Source organism: Electrophorus electricus, chromosome 23, assembly GCF_041902795.1.
Source record: "Electrophorus electricus isolate QZ-2024a chromosome 23, ASM4190279v1, whole genome shotgun sequence".
NCBI lineage: Eukaryota > Metazoa > Chordata > Actinopteri > Gymnotiformes > Gymnotidae > Electrophorus > Electrophorus electricus.
In genome coordinates this window covers 1746676-1761906 of record NC_137519.1, presented here as the reverse complement: position 1 = coordinate 1761906, position 15231 = coordinate 1746676, and the positions used below count along the sequence as shown (strand labels likewise).

Sequence of the window (15231 nt, the reverse complement as noted above, 5' to 3'; positions counted from 1 at the left end):
CTGAGTCATTGCCAATGCTCCTTTTCAAAGGTGAATAAAATCTAAGCCATTTGAGGCAGCATCACAAAACTCGGCATGCTCCATCTGGCCATGGCCTTGATTCAGCTTTGGCGGAACCACAGCCTAGCCAAAAACATTGCAAAGGTCTGAAATGATCAAAAACTTTGATGTTAAGGTCTCTCAAGAATGCCTAAGGGATATCAGCATGTGGAAGGTCACAACGAGCAGATGGCTTGCATTCTTTCTGCCTTCAATGGCGTGCCGGCCTGCAGAAGGTGTCCAAATGTGGACTTCAGCCAGAAATCGAAAAGTCGATCAATGGAAACCGCCGAAATGGGCTCGTTGGTCTAGGAGTATGATTCTCGCTTAGGGTGCGAGAGGTCCCGGGTTCAAATCCCGGACGAGCCCCATTTCCTTACTTTAGATCCACAGGCGTCTGGCACCATTTTATGAGTGGCCCTTTCTGAAGAGTGCTGGGACCCAGACTTCTGTTTCTTTCAACTGTCCAGTAAAAAGGGGACTATAGGGAGGTGTGAAAAGGCTTGTTGGTCTAGAGGTATGGTTCTCGCTTCGGGTGTGAAAGGTCCCGGACAAGCCCCCTTTCGTCTCAAATCTCTGACTGATGTTAGAGCGAGTTAACTCCTTTAAAATTTTGCTAAGTAGTGTCCAACTTCAGAAAATACTAGAGTGCCCACTTCCTGTCCTGGTGATCTAAGCCAGAATTTGCTTGTTAGGTTTTAAGGAATTTACTTAGGTAACACTCACCTAAACCTGACGTCTGTTTTTACAGAGAAATGCACAGTTTCGCCCAACCAGCAACTTTAAAGCTAGGGCTTTCAAACTTAATGTCATCCATCTGTCCAATGCCTGGAATAAAGTCCTTGAGTTTTGTACGGCTAGGTCAACTCATTGATGCACATGCATTGTGGGTTTTTTTTAAAGTTTGTTTTGCCATGTCATTGCCAGTGTGGTTTTCACAGGCTAAGCAACTCAGTGGGCTCTATCAACCAAGGCCTAGTTTATAGCCAGTGAATTTGCTGGAGATAGGTTAAAGGGCTGGTGCGCTCCAGCTTCGACAGTGATTTTTAAAAAGTGCATTTTGCTGAGTCAAAGTATTAGCGCGCTAGACTTAGGAGGGTTTTTTCTCAGGCTATTTAAATATGCTCTCTTAACTGTAACAATCAAATTAGATTAGCCTTGCGACTAAACTTTGTAGGGTGTAAGATCTAAGGGACCAGAACTGGCTTGAGCTTCGGTAAATATTAGAGACACATATTGTAGTACCATGTATGGTGAAGTTGGAAAATCAGCTCTGGCGGAACCACAGCATAGCCAAAAATATTGCAAAGGGCTGAAATGATCATACCTTTGATGGTAAGGCCTCTCAAGAATGTCTAAGAGAGCTTAGCATGTGGAAGGTCACAACGAGCAGTGGGCTCTATCAGACGTCTCTTTCTAAAGAGAAATGCACAGTGTCACCCAACCAGCAACTTTAAAGCTAGGGCTTACAAACTTAATGTCATCCATCTGTCCAATGCCTGGATTAGAGTCCTTGAGTTTTGTACGGCTAGGTCAACTCTTTGATGCACATGCATGTTGGAGTTTTTTTAAGTGTGTTTTGCAATGTCATTGCCAGTGTGGTTTTCACAGGTTAAGCAAATCAGTGGGCTCTATCAGACCAAGGCCTAGTTGATAGCCAGTGAATTTGCTGGAGATAGGTTAAAGGGGTGGCGCGCCCGGCTTCGACAGTGATTTTTAAAAAGTGCATTTTGCTGAGTCATTGCCAATGCTCCTTTTCAAAGGTGAATAAAATCTAAGCCATTTGAGGCAGCATCACAAAACTCGGCATGCTCCATCTGGCCATGGCCTTGATTCAGCTTTGGCGGAACCACAGCCTAGCCAAAAACATTGCAAAGGTCTGAAATGATCAAAAACTTTGATGTTAAGGTCTCTCAAGAATGCCTAAGGGATATCAGCATGTGGAAGGTCACAACGAGCAGATGGCTTGCATTCTTTCTGCCTTCAATGGCGTGCCGGCCTGCAGAAGGTGTCCAAATGTGGACTTCAGCCAGAAATCGAAAAGTCGATCAATGGAAACCGCCGAAACGGGCTCGTTGGTCTAGGAGTATGATTCTCGCTTAGGGTGCGAGAGGTCCCGGGTTCAAATCCCGGACGAGCCCCATTTCCTTACTTTAGATCCACAGGCGTCTGGCACCATTTTATGAGTGGCCCTTTCTGAAGAGTGCTGGGACCCAGACTTCTGTTTCTTTCAACTGTCCAGTAAAAAGGGGACTATAGGGAGGTGTGAAAAGGCTTGTTGGTCTAGAGGTATGGTTCTCGCTTCGGGTGTGAAAGGTCCCGGACAAGCCCCCTTTCGTCTCAAATCTCTGACTGATGTTAGAGCGAGTTAACTCCTTTAAAATTTTGCTAAGTAGTGTCCAACTTCAGAAAATACTAGAGTGCCCACTTCCTGTCCTGGTGATCTAAGCCAGAATTTGCTTGTTAGGTTTTAAGGAATTTACTTAGGTAACACTCACCTAAACCTGACGTCTGTTTTTACAGAGAAATGCACAGTTTCGCCCAACCAGCAACTTTAAAGCTAGGGCTTTCAAACTTAATGTCATCCATCTGTCCAATGCCTGGAATAAAGTCCTTGAGTTTTGTACGGCTAGGTCAACTCATTGATGCACATGCATTGTGGGTTTTTTTTAAAGTTTGTTTTGCCATGTCATTGCCAGTGTGGTTTTCACAGGCTAAGCAACTCAGTGGGCTCTATCAACCAAGGCCTAGTTGATAGCCAGTGAATTTGCTGGAGATAGGTTAAAGGGCTGGCGCGCTCCAGCTTCGACAGTGATTTTTAAAAAGTGCATTTTGCTGAGTCAAAGTATTAGCGCGCTAGACTTAGGAGGGTTTTTTCTCAGGCTATTTAAATATGCTGTCTTAACTGTAACAATCAAATTAGATTAGCCTTGCGACTAAACTTTGTAGGGTGGAAGATCTAAGGGACCAGAACTGGCTTGAGCTTCGGTAAATATTAGAGACACATATTGTAGTACCATGTATGGTGAAGTTGGAAAATCAGCTCTGGCGGAACCACAGCATAGCCAAAAATATTGCAAAGGGCTGAAATGATCATACCTTTGATGGTAAGGCCTCTCAAGAATGTCTAAGAGAGCTTAGCATGTGGAAGGTCACAACGAGCAGTGGGCTCTATCAGACGTCTCTTTCTAAAGAGAAATGCACAGTGTCACCCAACCAGCAACTTTAAAGCTAGGGCTTACAAACTTAATGTCATCCATCTGTCCAATGCCTGGATTAGAGTCCTTGAGTTTTGTACGGCTAGGTCAACTCTTTGATGCACATGCATGTTGGAGTTTTTTTAAGTGTGTTTTGCAATGTCATTGCCAGTGTGGTTTTCACAGGTTAAGCAAATCAGTGGGCTCTATCAGACCAAGGCCTAGTTGATAGCCAGTGAATTTGCTGGAGATAGGTTAAAGGGGTGGCGCGCCCGGCTTCGACAGTGATTTTTAAAAAGTGCATTTTGCTGAGTCATTGCCAATGCTTCTTTTCAAAGGTGAATAAAATCTAAGCCATTTGAGGCAGCATCACAAAACTCGGCATGCTCCATCTGGCCATGGCCTTGATTCAGCTTTGGCGGAACCACAGCCTAGCCAAAAACATTGCAAAGGTCTGAAATGATCAAAACTTTGATGTTAAGGTCTCTCAAGAATGCCTAAGGGATATCAGCATGTGGAAGGTCACAACGAGCAGATGGCTTGCATTCTTTCTGCCTTCAATGGCGTGCCGGCCTGCAGAAGGTGTCCAAATGTGGACTTCAGCCAGAAATCGAAAAGTCGATCAATGGAAACCGCCGAAACGGGCTCGTTGGTCTAGGAGTATGATTCTCGCTTAGGGTGCGAGAGGTCCCGGGTTCAAATCCCGGACGAGCCCCATTTCCTTACTTTAGATCCACAGGCGTCTGGCACCATTTTATGAGTGGCCCTTTCTGAATAGTGCTGGGCCCCAGACTTCTGTTTCTTTCAACTGTCCAGTAAAAAGGGGACTATAGGGAGATGTGAAAAGGCTTGTTGGTCTAGAGGTATGGTTCTCGCTTCGGGTGTGAAAGGTCCCGGACAAGCCCCCTTTCGTCTCAAATCTCTGACTGATGTTAGAGCGAGTTAACTCCTTTAAAATTTTGCTAAGTAGTGTCCAACTTCAGAAAATACTAGAGTGCCCACTTCCTGTCCTGGTGATCTAAGCCAGAATTTGCTTGTTAGGTTTTAAGGAATTTACTTAGGTAACACTCACCTAAACCTGACGTCTGTTTTTACAGAGAAATGCACAGTTTCGCCCAACCAGCAACTTTAAAGCTAGGGCTTTCAAACTTAATGTCATCCATCTGTCCAATGCCTGGAATAAAGTCCTTGAGTTTTGTACGGCTAGGTCAACTCATTGATGCACATGCATTGTGGGTTTTTTTTAAAGTTTGTTTTGCCATGTCATTGCCAGTGTGGTTTTCACAGGCTAAGCAACTCAGTGGGCTCTATCAACCAAGGCCTAGTTTATAGCCAGTGAATTTGCTGGAGATAGGTTAAAGGGCTGGCGCGCTCCAGCTTCGACAGTGATTTTTAAAAAGTGCATTTTGCTGAGTCAAAGTATTAGCGCGCTAGACTTAGGAGGGTTTTTTCTCAGGCTATTTAAATATGCTGTCTTAACTGTAACAATCAAATTAGATTAGCCTTGCGACTAAACTTTGTAGGGTGGAAGATCTAAGGGACCAGAACTGGCTTGAGCTTCGGTAAATATTAGAAACACATATTGTAGTACCATGTATGGTGAAGTTGGAAAATCAGCTCTGGCGGAACCACAGCATAGCCAAAAATATTGCAAAGGGCTGAAATGATCATACCTTTGATGGTAAGGCCTCTCAAGAATGTCTAAGAGAGCTTAGCATGTGGAAGGTCACAACGAGCAGTGGGCTCTATCAGACGTCTCTTTCTAAAGAGAAATGCACAGTGTCACCCAACCAGCAACTTTAAAGCTAGGGCTTACAAACTTAATGTCATCCATCTGTCCAATGCCTGGATTAGAGTCCTTGAGTTTTGTACGGCTAGGTCAACTCTTTGATGCACATGCATGTTGGAGTTTTTTTAAGTGTGTTTTGCAATGTCATTGCCAGTGTGGTTTTCACAGGTTAAGCAAATCAGTGGGCTCTATCAGACCAAGGCCTAGTTGATAGCCAGTGAATTTGCTGGAGATAGGTTAAAGGGGTGGCGCGCCCGGCTTCGACAGTGATTTTTAAAAAGTGCATTTTGCTGAGTCATTGCCAATGCTTCTTTTCAAAGGTGAATAAAATCTAAGCCATTTGAGGCAGCATCACAAAACTCGGCATGCTCCATCTGGCCATGGCCTTGATTCAGCTTTGGCGGAACCACAGCCTAGCCAAAAACATTGCAAAGGTCTGAAATGATCAAAACTTTGATGTTAAGGTCTCTCAAGAATGCCTAAGGGATATCAGCATGTGGAAGGTCACAACGAGCAGATGGCTTGCATTCTTCCTGCCTTCAATGGCGTGCCGGCCTGCAGAAGGTGTCCAAATGTGGACTTCAGCCAGAAATCGAAAAGTCGATCAATGGAAACCGCCGAAACGGGCTCGTTGGTCTAGGAGTATGATTCTCGCTTAGGGTGCGAGAGGTCCCGGGTTCAAATCCCGGACGAGCCCCATTTCCTTACTTTAGATCCACAGGCGTCTGGCACCATTTTATGAGTGGCCCTTTCTGAAGAGTGCTGGGCCCCAGACTTCTGTTTCTTTCAACTGTCCAGTAAAAAGGGGACTATAGGGAGGTGTGAAAAGGCTTGTTGGTCTAGAGGTATGGTTCTCGCTTCGGGTGTGAAAGGTCCCGGACAAGCCCCCTTTCGTCTCAAATCTCTGACTGATGTTAGAGCGAGTTAACTCCTTTAAAATTTTGCTAAGTAGTGTCCAACTTCAGAAAATACTAGAGTGCCCACTTCCTGTCCTGGTGATCTAAGCCAGAATTTGCTTGTTAGGTTTTAAGGAATTTACTTAGGTAACACTCACCTAAACCTGACGTCTGTTTTTACAGAGAAATGCACAGTTTCGCCCAACCAGCAACTTTAAAGCTAGGGCTTTCAAACTTAATGTCATCCATCTGTCCAATGCCTGGAATAAAGTCCTTGAGTTTTGTACGGCTAGGTCAACTCATTGATGCACATGCATTGTGGGGGTTTTTTAAAGTTTGTTTTGCCATGTCATTGCCAGTGTGGTTTTCACAGGCTAAGCAACTCAGTGGGCTCTATCAACCAAGGCCTAGTTTATAGCCAGTGAATTTGCTGGAGATAGGTTAAAGGGCTGGCGCGCTCCAGCTTCGACAGTGATTTTTAAAAAGTGCATTTTGCTGAGTCAAAGTATTAGCGCGCTAGACTTAGGAGGGTTTTTTCTCAGGCTATTTAAATATGCTGTCTTAACTGTAACAATCAAATTAGATTAGCCTTGCGACTAAACTTTGTAGGGTGGAAGATCTAAGGGACGAGAACTGGCTTGAGCTTCGGTAAATATTAGAGACACATATTGTAGTACCATGTATGGTGAAGTTGGAAAATCAGCTCTGGCGGAACCACAGCATAGCCAAAAATATTGCAAAGGGCTGAAATGATCATACCTTTGATGGTAAGGCCTCTCAAGAATGTCTAAGAGAGCTTAGCATGTGGAAGGTCACAACGAGCAGTGGGCTCTATCAGACGTCTCTTTCTAAAGAGAAATGCACAGTGTCACCCAACCAGCAACTTTAAAGCTAGGGCTTACAAACTTAATGTCATCCATCTGTCCAATGCCTGGAATAAAGTCCTTGAGTTTTGTACGGCTAGGTCAACTCATTGATGCACATGCATTGTGGGTTTTTTTTAAAGTTTGTTTTGCCATGTCATTGCCAGTGTGGTTTTCACAGGCTAAGCAACTCAGTGGGCTCTATCAACCAAGGCCTAGTTTATAGCCAGTGAATTTGCTGGAGATAGGTTAAAGGGGTGGCGCGCCCGGCTTCGACAGTGATTTTTAAAAAGTGCATTTTGCTGAGTCATTGCCAATGCTTCTTTTCAAAGGTGAATAAAATCTAAGCCATTTGAGGCAGCATCACAAAAGTCGGCATGCTCCATCTGGCCATGGCCTTGATTCAGCTTTGGCGGAACCACAGCCTAGCCAAAAACATTGCAAAGGTCTGAAGTGATCAAAACTTTGATGTTAAGGTCTCTCAAGAATGCCTAAGGGATATCAGCATGTGGAAGGTCACAACGAGCAGATGGCTTGCATTCTTTCTGCCTTCAATGGCGTGCCGGCCTGCAGAAGGTGTCCAAATGTGGACTTCAGCCAGAAATCGAAAAGTCGATCAATGGAAACCGCCGAAACGGGCTCGTTGGTCTAGGAGTATGATTCTTGCTTAGGGTGCGAGAGGTCCCGGGTTCAAATCCCGGACGAGCCCCATTTCCTTACTTTAGATCCACAGGCGTCTGGCACCATTTTATGAGTGGTCCTTTCTGAAGAGTGCTGGGCCCCAGACTTCTGTTTCTTTCAACTGTCCAGTAAAAAGGGGACTATAGGGAGGTGTGAAAAGGCTTGTTGGTCTAGAGGTATGGTTCTCGCTTCGGGTGTGAAAGGTCCCGGACAAGCCCCCTTTCGTCTCAAATCTCTGACTGATGTTAGAGCGAGTTAACTCCTTTAAAATTTTGCTAAGTAGTGTCCAACTTCAGAAAATACTAGAGTGCCCACTTCCTGTCCTGGTGATCTAAGCCAGAATTTGCTTGTTAGGTTTTAAGGAATTTACTTAGGTAACACTCACCTAAACCTGACGTCTGTTTTTACAGAGAAATGCACAGTTTCACCCAACCAGCAACTTTAAAGCTAGGGCTTTCAAACTTAATGTCATCCATCTGTCCAATGCCTGGAATAAAGTCCTTGAGTTTTGTACGGCTAGGTCAACTCATTGATGCACATGCATTGTGGTTTTTTTTTAAAGTTTGTTTTGCCATGTCATTGCCAGTGTGGTTTTCACAGGCTAAGCAACTCAGTGGGCTCTATCAACCAAGGCCTAGTTTATAGCCAGTGAATTTGCTGGAGATAGGTTAAAGGGCTGGCGTGCTCCAGCTTCGACAGTGATTTTTAAAAAGTGCATTTTGCTGAGTCAAAGTATTAGCGCGCTAGACTTAGGAGGGTTTTTTCTCAGGCTATTTAAATATGCTGTCTTAACTGTAACAATCAAATTAGATTAGCCTTGCGACTAAACTTTGTAGGGTGGAAGATCTAAGGGACCAGAATTGGCTTGAACTTCGGTAAATATTAGAGACACATATTTTATTACCATGTGTGGTGAAGTTGGAAAATCAGCTCTGGCGGAACCACAGCATATCCAAAAACATCGCAAATTTCTGAATTGATCATACCTTTGATGTTAAGGCCTCTCAAGAATGCCTAAAAGAGCTTAGCATGTGGAAGGTCACAACAAGCAGTGGGCTCTATCAGACGTCTCTTTTTACAGAGAAATGCACAGTGTCAGCCACCCAGCAACTTTAAAGCTAGGGCTTTCAAACTTAATGTCATCCATCTGTCCAATGCCTGGATTAAAGTCCTTGAGTTTTGTACGGCTAGGTCAACTCTTTGATGCACATGCATGTTGGAGTTTTTTTAAGTGTGTTTTGCAATGTCATTGCCAGTGTGGTTTTCACAGGTTAAGCAAATCAGTGGGCTCTATCAGACCAAGGCCTAGTTGATAGCCAGTGAATTTGCTGGAGATAGGTTAAAGGGGTGGTGCGCCCGGCTTCGACAGTGATTTTTAAAAAGTGCATTTTGCTGAGTCATTGCCAATGCTTCTTTTTCAAAGGTGAATAAAATCTAAGCCATTTGAGGCAGCATCACAAAAGTCGGCATGCTCCATCTGGCCATGGCCTTGATTCAGCTTTGGCGGAACCACAGCCTAGCCAAAAATATTGCAAAGGTCTGAAATGATCAAAACTTTGATGTTAAGGTCTCTCAAGAATGCCTAAGGGATATCAGCATGTGGAAGGTCACAACGAGCAGATGGCTTGCATTCTTTCTGCCTTCAATGGCGTGCCGGCCTGCAGAAGGTGTCCAAATGTGGACTTCAGCCAGAAATCGAAAAGTCGATCAACGGAAACCGCCGAAACGGGCTCGTTGGTCTAGGAGTATGATTCTCGCTTAGGGTGCGAGAGGTCCCGGGTTCAAATCCCGGACGAGCCCCGTTTCCTTACTTTAGATCCACAGGCGTCTGGCACCATTTATGAGTGGCCCTTTCTGAAGAGTGCTGGGCCCCAGACTTCTGTTTCTTTCAACTGTCCAGTAAAAAGGGGACTATAGGGAGGTGTGAAAAGGCTTGTTGGTTTAGAGGTATGGTTCTCGCTTCGGGTGTGAAAGGTCCCGGACAAGCCCCCTTTTGTCTCAAATCTCTGACTGATGTTAGAGCGAGTTAACTCCTTTAAAATTTTGCTAAGTAGTGTCCAACTTCAGAAAATACTAGAGTGCCCACTTCCTGTCCTGGTGATCTAAGCCAGAATTTGCTTGTTAGGTTTTAAGGAATTTACTTAGGTAACACTCACCTAAACCTGACGTCTGTTTTTACAGAGAAATGCACAGTTTCGCCCAACCAGCAACTTTAAAGCTAGGGCTTTCAAACTTAATGTCATCCATCTGTCCAATGCCTGGAATAAAGTCCTTGAGTTTTGTACGGCTAGGTCAACTCATTGATGCACATGCATTGTGGGTTTTTTTTAAAGTTTGTTTTGCCATGTCATTGCCAGTGTGGTTTTCACAGGCTAAGCAACTCAGTGGGCTCTATCAACCAAGGCCTAGTTTATAGCCAGTGAATTTGCTGGAGATAGATTAAAGGGCTGGCGCGCTCCAGCTTCGACAGTGATTTTTAAAAAGTGCATTTTGCTGAGTCAAAGTATTAGCGCGCTAGACTTAGGAGGGTTTTTTCTCAGGCTATTTAAATATGCTGTCTTAACTGTAACAATCAAATTAGATTAGCCTTGCGACTAAACTTTGTAGGGTGGAAGATCTAAGGGACCAGAACTGGCTTGAGCTTCGGTAAATATTAGAGACACATATTGTAGTACCATGTATGGTGAAGTTGGAAAATCAGCTCTGGCGGAACCACAGCATAGCCAAAAATATTGCAAAGGGCTGAAATGATCATACCTTTGATGGTAAGGCCTCTCAAGAATGTCTAAGAGAGCTTAGCATGTGGAAGGTCACAACGAGCAGTGGGCTCTATCAGACGTCTCTTTTTACAGAGAAATGCACAGTGTCATCCACCCAGCAACATTAAAGCTAGGGCTTTCAAACTTAATGTCATCCATCTGTCCAATGCCTGGATTAAAGTCCTTGAGTTTTGTACGGCTAGGTCAACTCTTTGATGCACATGCATGTTGGAGTTTTTTTAAGTGTGTTTTGCAATGTCATTGCCAGTGTGGTTTTCACAGGTTAAGCAAATCAGTGGGCTCTATCAGACCAAGGCCTAGTTGATAGCCAGTGAATTTGCTGGAGATAGGTTAAAGGGCTGGCGCGCCCGGCTTCGACAGTGATTTTTAAAAAGTGCATTTTGCTGAGTCATTGCCAATGCTTCTTTTCAAAGGTGAATAAAATCTAAGCCATTTGAGGCAGCATCACAAAACTCGGCATGCTCCATCTGGCCATGGCCTTGATTCAGCTTTGGCGGAACCACAGCCTAGCCAAAAATATTGCAAAGGTCTGAAATGATCAAAACTTTGATGTTAAGGTCTCTCAAGAATGCCTAAGGGATATCAGCATGTGGAAGGTCACAACGAGCAGATGGCTTGCATTCTTTCTGCCTTCAATGGCGTGCCGGCCTGCAGAAGGTGTCCAAATGTGGACTTCAGCCAGAAATCGAAAAGTCGATCAACGGAAACCGCCGAAACGGGCTCGTTGGTCTAGGAGTATGATTCTCGCTTAGGGTGCGAGAGGTCCCGGGTTCAAATCCCGGACGAGCCCCGTTTCCTTACTTTAGATCCACAGGCGTCTGGCACCATTCATGAGTGGCCCTTTCTGAAGAGTGCTGGGCCCCAGACTTCTGTTTCTTTCAACTGTCCAGTAAAAAGGGGACTATAGGGAGGTGTGAAAAGGCTTGTTGGTTTAGAGGTATGGTTCTCGCTTCGGGTGTGAAAGGTCCCGGACAAGCCCCCTTTCGTCTCAAATCTCTGACTGATGTTAGAGCGAGTTAACTCCTTTAAAATTTTGCTAAGTAGTGTCCAACTTCAGAAAATACTAGAGTGCCCACTTCCTGTCCTGGTGATCTAAGCCAGAATTTGCTTGTTAGGTTTTAAGGAATTTACTTAGGTAACACTCACCTAAACCTGACGTCTGTTTTTACAGAGAAATGCACAGTTTCGCCCAACCAGCAACTTTAAAGCTAGGGCTTTCAAACTTAATGTCATCCATCTGTCCAATGCCTGGAATAAAGTCCTTGAGTTTTGTACGGCTAGGTCAACTCATTGATGCACATGCATTATGGTTTTTTTTTAAAGTTTGTTTTGGCATGTCATTGCCAGTGTGGTTTTCACAGGCTAAGCAACTCAGTGGGCTCTATCAACCAAGGCCTAGTTTATAGCCAGTGAATTTGCTGGAGATAGGTTAAAGGGCTGGCGCGCTCCAGCTTCGACAGTGATTTTTAAAAAGTGCATTTTGCTGAGTCAAAGTATTAGCGCGCTAGACTTAGGAGGGTTTTTTCTCAGGCTATTTAAATATGCTGTTTTAACTGTAACAATCAAATTAGATTAGCCTTGCGACTAAACTTTGTAGGGTGGAAGATCTAAGGGACCAGAACTGGCTTGAGCTTCGGTAAATATTAGAGACACATATTGTAGTACCATGTATGGTGAAGTTGGAAAATCAGCTCTGGCGGAACCACAGCATAGCCAAAAATATTGCAAAGGGCTGAAATGATCATACCTTTGATGGTAAGGCCTCTCAAGAATGCCTAAAAGAGCTTAGCATGTGGAAGGTCACAACGAGCAGTGGGCTCTATGAGACGTCTCTTTCTAAAGAGAATGCACAGTGTCACCCAACCAGCAACTTTCGACAGTGATTTTTAAAAAGTGCATTTTGCTGAGTCATTGCCAATGCTTCTTTTCAAAGGTGAATAAAATCTAAGCCATTTGAGGCAGCATCACAAAAGTCGGCATGCTCCATCTGGCCATGGCCTTGATTCATCTTTGGCGGAACCACAGCACAGCCAAAAACATTGCAAAGGGCTGAAATGATCAAACCTTTGATGTTAAGGCCTCTCAAGAATGCCTAAGGGATATCAGCATGTGGAAGGTCACAACGAGCAGATGGCTTGCATTCTTTCTGCCTTCAATGGCGTGCCGGCCTGCAGAAGGTGTCCAAATGTGGACTTCAGCCAGAAATCGAAAAGTCGATCAATGGAAACCGCCGAAATGGGCTCGTTGGTCTAGGAGTATGATTCTCGCTTAGGGTGCGAGAGGTCCCGGGTTCAAATCCCCGACGAGCCCCATTTCCTTACTTTAGATCCACAGGCGTCTGGCACCATTCATGACTGGCCCTTTCTGAAGAGTTCTGGGCCCCAGACTTCTGTTTCTTTCAACTGTCCAGTAAAAAGGGGACTATAGGGAGGTGTGAAAAGGCTTGTTGGTCTAGAGGTATGGTTCTCGCTTTGGGTGTGAAAGGTCCCGGACAAGCCCCCTTTCGTCTCAAATCTCTGACTGATGTTAGAGCGAGTTAACTCCTTTAAAATTTTGCTAAGTAGTGTCCAACTTCAGAAAATACTAGAGTGCCCACTTCCTGTCCTGGTGATCTAAGCCAGAATTTGCTTGTTAGGTTTTAAGGAATTTACTTAGGTAACACTCACCTACACCTGACGTCTGTTTTTACAGAGAAATGCACAGTTTCACCCAACCAGCAACTTTAAAGCTAGGGCTTTCAAACTGAATGTCATCAATCTGTCCAAGGCCTGGATTAAAATCCTTGATTTTTGTATGACTAGGTCAACTCATTGATGCACTGCATTGTGGGTTTTTTTTTTTTAAAGTGTGTTTTGCCATGTCATTGCCAGTGTGGTTTTCACAGGCTAAGCAACTCACTCGGCTCTATGAGACTAAGGCCTAGTTTATAGCCAGTGAGTTTGCTGGAGATAGGTTAAAGGGTTGGCACGGAGGCTTCGAGAGTAATTTTTAAAAAGTGCATTTTGCTGAGTGAAAGTATTAGTGCGCTAGACTTAGGAGTGTTTTTTCAAAGGCTATTTAAATATGCTTTCTTAACTGTAACAATCAAATTAGATTAGCCTTGCGACTAAACTTTGTAGGGTGGAAGATTTAAGGGACCAGAACTGGCAAGAGCTTTGGTAAATATTAGAGACACATATTTTAGTACCATGTGTGGTGAAGTTGGAAAATCAGCTCTGGCGGAACCACAGCTTAGCCAAAAACATTGCAAAGCGCTGAAATTATCATACCTTTGATGTTAAGGCCTCTCAAGAATGCCTAAGAGAGCTTAGCATGTGGAAGGTCACAATGAGCAGTGGGCTCTATCAGACGTCTGTTTTTACAGAGAAATGCACAGTGTCAGCCAACAAGCAACTTTAAAGCTAGGGCTTTCAAACTTAATGTCAACCATCTGTCCAATACCTGGATTAAAGTCCTTGAGTTTTCTACGGCTAGCTCAACTCATTGATGCACATGCATTCCTGGGTTTTTTTTTAAGTGTGCTTTCCCATGTCATTGCCAGTGTGGTTTTCACAGGCTAAGCAACTCAGCGGGCTCTATGAGACTAAGGCCTAGTTTATAACCAGTCAGGTTGCTGGAGATAGGTTAAAGGGTTGGCACGGAGGCTTCGAGAGTGATATTTAAAAAGTGAATTTTGCTGAGTCAAAGTATTAGTCTGCTAGACTTAGGAGTGTTTTTTCACAGGCTATTAAAATATGCTGTCTAAACTATAACTATCAAATTAGATTAGCCTTGTGACTAAACTTTGTAGTGTGGAAAATCTAAGGGACCGGATAATTCTTGAGCTTCGGTAAATATTAGAGACACATATTTTAGTACCATGTGTGGTGAAGTTGGAAAATCAGCTCTGGCGGAACCACAGCATAGCCAAAAACATTGCAAAGGGCTGAAATGATCATACCTTTGATGTTAAGGCCTCCCAAGAATGCCTAAGTGAGCTTAACACGTGGAAGGTCACAACGAGCAGTGGGCTCTATCAGACATCTATTTTTATAGAGAAATGCACAGTGTCACCCAACCAGCAACTTTAAAGCTAGGGCTTTCAAACTTAATGTCATCCATCTGTCCAATGCCTGGATTAAAGTCCTTGATTTTTGTACAGCGAGGTCAACTCTTTGACGCACATGCATTGTGGTTTTTTTTTTTAAAGTGTGTTTTGAAATGTCATTGCCAGTGTTGTTTTCACATGCTAAGCAACTCACAGGGCTCTATGAGACTAAGACCTAGTTTATTGCCAGTGAGTTTGCTGGAGATAGGTTAAAGGGTTGGCACGGAGGCTTCGAGAGAGATTTTTAAAAAGTGCATTTTGCTGAATCATTGAAAATGCTTCTTTTCAAAGGTGAATAAAATCTAAGCCATTTGATGCAGCATCACAAAACCCGGCATGCTCCATCTGGCCATGGCCTTGATTCAGCTTTGGCGGAACCACCGCATAGCCAAAAACATTGCAAAGGGCTGAAATGATCATACCTTTGATGTTAAGGCCTCCCAAGAATGCCTAAGTGAGCTTAACACGTGGAAGGTCACAACGAGCAGTGGGCTCTATCAGACATCTATTTTTATAGAGAAATGCACAGTGTCACCCAACCAGCAACTTTAAAGCTAGGGCTTTTAAACTGCATGTCATCCATCTGGCCAATGCCTGGATTAAAGCCCTTGAGTTTTGTACGGCTAGGTCAAGTCAATGATGCACATGCTTTGTGGGGTTTTTTTTTTTAAGTGTGTTTTGCCATGTCATTGCCAATGTGGTTTTCACAGGCTAAGCAACTCAGTGGGATCTATGAGACTAAGGCCTAGTTTACAGCCAGTGAGTTTGCTGGAGATAGGTTAAAGGGTTGGCACGGAGGCTTCGAGAGTGATTTTTAAAAAGTGAATTTTGCTGAGTCAAAGTATTAGTGCGCTAGACTTAGGAGTGTTTTTTAACAGGCTATTTAAATATGCTGTCTT

General features: G+C 44.0%; 7 non-coding genes across 7 annotated transcripts; all 7 read left to right on the top strand.

The window, feature by feature from the left end:
* The first annotated feature begins 336 nt into the window (after positions 1-336).
* trnap-agg (transfer RNA proline (anticodon AGG)) lies at positions 337-408 on the top strand. Its single transcript has one exon. It is a non-coding gene; the product is annotated as a tRNA-Pro (tRNA).
* A 1700-nt stretch (positions 409-2108) lies between these two features.
* trnap-agg (transfer RNA proline (anticodon AGG)) lies at positions 2109-2180 on the top strand. Its single transcript has one exon. It is a non-coding gene; the product is annotated as a tRNA-Pro (tRNA).
* Positions 2181-3879: 1699 nt separating this feature from the next.
* trnap-agg (transfer RNA proline (anticodon AGG)) lies at positions 3880-3951 on the top strand. The gene has a single exon. It is a non-coding gene; the product is annotated as a tRNA-Pro (tRNA).
* A 1699-nt stretch (positions 3952-5650) lies between these two features.
* Positions 5651-5722, top strand: trnap-agg (transfer RNA proline (anticodon AGG)). Its single transcript has one exon. It is a non-coding gene; the product is annotated as a tRNA-Pro (tRNA).
* A 1699-nt stretch (positions 5723-7421) lies between these two features.
* trnap-agg (transfer RNA proline (anticodon AGG)) lies at positions 7422-7493 on the top strand. The gene has a single exon. It is a non-coding gene; the product is annotated as a tRNA-Pro (tRNA).
* A 1700-nt stretch (positions 7494-9193) lies between these two features.
* Positions 9194-9265, top strand: trnap-agg (transfer RNA proline (anticodon AGG)). Its single transcript has one exon. It is a non-coding gene; the product is annotated as a tRNA-Pro (tRNA).
* A 1698-nt stretch (positions 9266-10963) lies between these two features.
* trnap-agg (transfer RNA proline (anticodon AGG)) lies at positions 10964-11035 on the top strand. The gene has a single exon. It is a non-coding gene; the product is annotated as a tRNA-Pro (tRNA).
* The last annotated feature ends 4196 nt before the right edge of the window (positions 11036-15231 follow it).